Below are 4,386 nucleotides of genomic sequence, written 5' to 3'. Positions count from 1 at the left end.
GGTTGTGCGATCTCTCTTCCCTAAAAATAAACATTAAAAAGTTGTAAAGCAGAACATACATACAGAAATATGCACACCTACTTGCGGTGGCATGATTAGTTTTTACGAATGGTAACTAACACCCTGATCAAGAAACAAAACACTTTAGCAGCTGCCAGAAACCCCGATGTGCCCCCTTCTGGTCACTACCTCCTATCAGTAATGGCCATCCTAAGCCTGTTTTTGAATTTTATAGGAACGGAGTCAAATGGAGTCTGTGCTCTGTAGTGTCTGGCTTAGTTTGCTCAACATTAGGTTTGGGTTGTATAATACACCTTAGCATCCATAGTCCACATTTTATTTATCATTCTACTATTGGGGGATACTTGAATTGTCCCTCACCTTTTTTCTTTTTTTTTTGTCTATTTTGAGTATTATGGCTATGAATGTTTTTGTATATTTCTTTGCATTTCTGTTGAGTATATACCCAGGCATGCCTGTGTTCAGCTCTAATAAAGCTCTTTCCATTTAAAGAGAGAATCCGCCTTCCTGTTTTGTTTTTGCTTTAATCAACTTTATTGAAGTATAATTAACTATACTCAAAGGCACCCATTTGAAGTGTGTAGGTCAATGACTTTAGACAAACAAATGTGCAATCAAGATACAGGACTCACTCCCATCCTCCCAGAAAGCTTCATAGTGTCCCTTTGGCAATTACTGTTTCCCCACCCACCCCTCCCTGGGCAACTACTGATTTGATTTCTATCACCATATATTTGTTCGGCTGTTCTTGAACTTCCTGTAAATGGAATCAGAGAGTAACTCCTTGCTTGTGTCTGGTTTCTTCCGTGGGGTCACATCAGCTCATCTGCACTGTCCGGCTGCTCCTTTATACCTGCTGCATGAATGTAACAGTTTGCTCCTCCCTTCTGCTGACGGACATTTAGGCTGTTTCCAGTTTGACTATAATGAATAATGCGGCGATGACTATCGAGATACAACGTTTTTATGTGGACACATGTGTTTATTTCTGTTGGTTGAATACCTCGGAGTTGAATGGCTGGGTCACAGGGTAAGCATATAGTTAACCTCACACGAAACTGCCAGTCTGTTTTCCGAAGGGGTTGTGCCACCTCGTCCTCTCTCTCATCAGCCGCGAATGAGAGGTCAGGTGCTCCACACCGCCTTGCCAACATGTAGTGTTGCCTGGCTGTTTAATTTTAGCCATCACGACAGGTCGGAAGGGCTACCTCATTGGGGGGTTAAACCTGTATTTCTCTAAAGACTAATTACGTGGAGCATCTTTTCACATGCTCACTGGCCATGTGTATGTACGTTTCCTCTGGCGAACCGTCTATGTAAGTCCTCCTGGATTTTTTTTTTTAAATGTTTTTATTTATTTCTAGGAGAGAGAGAGAGAGACAGCGTGAGCAGGGGAGGGTCAGAGAGAGAGGGAGTCACAGACTCTGAAACAGGCTCCAGGCTCTGAGCTGGCAGTCAGCACAGAGCCCGACGCGGGGCTCGAACCCGCGAACCGCGAGATCATGACCTAAGCGAAAGCCGGACGCTTAACCGACTAAGCCACCCGGGCGCCCCAAAGTCCTCCTGGTTTTGATTGCCCCCTCTCCGGTCCTAGAGCGTCCCTGCGCTGCCTCCTACATCCTCAGTACCCTCTTGTTTTAGGGTACTGAAGCAGTCCCCCACTAGTCTCTTGCACTCCAGCGGCTACTCCGTTATGCCGGACGACCCTTCCCAAACACACGACGCAAGGCGCTTCCCTGCTGTAAAGGCTGCCGGGGCTCCCCGAGTCTGCAGGAGCGAACCCCAGCTTCTCAGCCTGCCCTTCTCTGTTCTTCCAGCACCTGGTCCCAGCCCTCCTCCCCTCACCGTCTCCCAAGCCCCCCTCCTGCTCCATGTCTTGAAGATCCAGAATATCTTGTTCTCTTCCTTCGCACGCAGGTTGAAGTCTGTTCTGAATGAAGTCTGTCTCTCTCCAGCGAGGCTGCCAGCTCACCCCACCCACGGGGATTCCGGGCTCCCAGGGCTCCTCTAATGCACATTTTGCCTCTGTTCCTGTTTGCCACTCAGCATTTGCTTCCTAACAGCGCCACTTAGATGTCCAGGATGTCCAGGGGTAAGCCAGGGGCTTCTTGCCACCTTCTTCCTACCTTGGGAGGAAGTTTTCTAGTTTATATGATAAAAGCCATGGAATTCCACTTTTATAAAATTGTATTATCGTATTTTATATGAATATCAAATATACTTATAAAAATATACGTATCCCTCCCTGAAAATTCTAGTATATCTGAAAGGGGGCACTTGGACGTAGGGTAGGGTGAGGGGAAGGCACCTCCCCCTTCTCTGCCCTAAGAACCTGATATAAATGGGGCGCCTGGGTGGCTCAGTTGGTTAAGCGTCTGACTCTTGATTTGGGTTCAGGTCATGATATCATAGTTGGTGGGTTTGAGCCCCATGTCAGTGTGGAGCCTGCTTGGGATTCTCTGTTTCTCTCTCTCTCTCTCTGCCCCTCCTCCACTCATGTGTATGCCTGTGTGCATGCGCATGTGCTCACACACTCTCTCAAAAGTAAGTAAACTTAAAAAAAAATTTTTTAATGTTTATTTATTTTTGAGAGAGAGAGAAAGAGTGTGAATCGGGGAGGGGCATAGAGAGAGAGCGAGGGAGACACAGAATCCAAAACAGGCTCTAGGCTCCAAGCTGTCAGCACAGAGCCCCATGTGGGGCTTGAACTAGAAAACGGCGAGATCATGACCCAGGCCGAAGTCGGATGCTTAACCGACTGAGCCACCCAGGCGTCCCCACAGTCAATAAACTTTTAAAAAATTAAAAGAAAAAGGATCTGGTATAAACAAAAGATAATTGAATTTGGAGTAGACAGATTTGGATTTGAGTTCTCATTCTGTCATTTAGTAACTTTGGGGCATGTGTTGGGCAGACCCGTTCATCTCTCTGTGCCTCTTACGGATTAGATGGGGTGATGCCATCCTGTGGAGTGTGGGAAACACACAGAACCTAGTAAGGATATGGAAGCCAATGGTGAAACTATAAGGAGCCGGACGTGTGTGTGCACGTGCACATGTGTGAGGCGAGAATTGGTCTATTAGATTGTAAGCCCCTTAGAATACTGACCTGATAGGGGTGCCTGGGTGGCTCAGTCGGTTAAGTCCAACTTCCGCTCAGGTCATGATCTCGTGGTTTGTGGGTTCGAGCCCCGCGTCGGGGTCTGTGCTGACATCTGAGAGCCTGGAGCTTGCTTCTGATTATGTGTGTCTTTCTCTCTGCCCCTCCCCTGTTCTGTGTCTCTCTCTCTCTCTCAAAAATAGATAAACATTAAAAGAAAGGAAGGAAGGGAGGAAGGAAGGGAGGGAGGGAGGAAGAGACTTCAATATGAAACCAGGGGGATGTAAAACCAAAGAAAAAGGAGACTAGGTTCTCAGACGCAGAGAAGGGAGTCTGCCCAGCACAGTGGCGACCTTCCCCAGCTCTGGCTGGGGCCACACTGGTGGAAAGGGGGCGGGACAGGTGTTGCTCCCCAGGCAGGGGGATGGGTGCTGTTTGCCATGACCCTGGGCACCCCTTGAGCAAGTGGAACTGCAGAGGGACCCCCGGGAGTGGTGACCTCTGGGTGTGTTTTCTCTATAGTTTCCCTCTTCTCTATGGCGATCCCTTTTGGCGTTTCTCATTCCAAAAATCACTGGGCTGGAGAGCCAATTCTCCATGAGTCACTGCTGAAGACTGGGACCAGAGGACGCGCGCGCCCCACGTGTCTGGATGGAGCGAGTCCCTGAACCTTCTGCCCCGTGAATTCAGAAATGTTCGCGTGCCAAGCACTGTTCTAGTTACTAAAGATACGGTCTGAGCAAAAGCTGCAAGGTAGGGCCCTGGCAGCACCCAGCGTCCAGTCTGTGGGTGGAGACAGCCGTGCCCGGGTCACATCTGCGGAGCGCTCCTGAGAAAAATACACAGGCTNTCCGAGGGCGGGTGTCCCCAGCCGGCGCATGACTCCGCCCCTGTCCGCCCCCGCCCGCGCTCGAGCGCCTCGCAGGGCGCCGCAGACCGTCCGCGAGTCCCCCTGGGGTGCCCNGACGTGGCGCGTGCCGGGACCTCGGAAGGAGAGGCACACCCCAGATCCGAAGGTCTGATTGCGGTGTCCAGCCCTGCACCCCCAGAAGAAGGTGCACTGCAGGAGGGAGAAGGCCTGATGGCCTCAAGGGCGGCGGAGGGGAAAGCTGAGAGGGAGGAGGGGGACTGGGGGAGGGGAGTGTGTTCCATGGGGGGACACCAGGGATGGGGTTTCCCCGGGACCTCTCCTAGTGGGGACCTACCTGCCCCACCGCTGCGTGGGGCAGCCCCCTGGCCCTGGGCACACTTTGTCCTTGTTTCCAT

The 4,386-nt window shown here is 50.7% G+C and overlaps 1 protein-coding gene across 1 annotated transcript in view; it reads left to right on the top strand.

Annotated features, from left to right (window-relative positions):
- The window catches only part of FADS6 (fatty acid desaturase 6), a 33,345-nt gene that overhangs the window by 11,084 nt on the left and 17,875 nt on the right, over positions 1–4,386 (top strand). The gene's annotated exons all lie outside the window — the stretch shown is intronic.

This window comes from Crocuta crocuta, unplaced genomic scaffold, assembly GCF_008692635.1.
Source record: "Crocuta crocuta isolate KB4526 unplaced genomic scaffold, BGI_CrCroc_1.0 scaffold50, whole genome shotgun sequence".
Lineage (NCBI taxonomy): Eukaryota > Metazoa > Chordata > Mammalia > Carnivora > Hyaenidae > Crocuta > Crocuta crocuta.
Note: the sequence above shows the minus strand (reverse complement) of the source record. Positions and strands in the feature narration are given on the sequence as shown.